We start from the raw sequence: 455 nt of genomic DNA on the forward strand, positions 1-455 counted from the left end.
CAATGGCATGTAAATACATTCTGCTGGTAGCATAGGCGTCTGTCTCAGAAGAGACACAGGATTTTACTTTTTCCAGTAAGAGAAGGAATATGATGAAAGTGGATGCGCAGGGAAAGTAGTACACTCAGATTGGAGTTAGTTATGGACTTCACTGTAGCTGTACTGGCTTGTGGGCTGCTGTATTCAGAGATAGTAAAGGAGCTACTCAGGTAGGGATGTGTACTGAATATGGGAATAGGATAACTGCCAAAAGAGCCAAAAATTATTTTAAAGCAACCAAATGACCACTTTAATAAACAGCAAAAAGAGAAGCTACCAAATCTACTGAACAACAGAATTTTGTTTAAAAGAGATATAAATGATGGTAGCTATAACAATGAAGGCTTACTAAAATGTGGATAAAGAACTGCCAAGACTGGTTTCTGTAACTTTTAAATCAATCTTCTGTATATTAA

The sequence above is a fragment of the Carettochelys insculpta genome, chromosome 7 (genome assembly GCF_033958435.1).
Source record: "Carettochelys insculpta isolate YL-2023 chromosome 7, ASM3395843v1, whole genome shotgun sequence".
NCBI classification, from domain to species: domain Eukaryota; kingdom Metazoa; phylum Chordata; order Testudines; family Carettochelyidae; genus Carettochelys; species Carettochelys insculpta.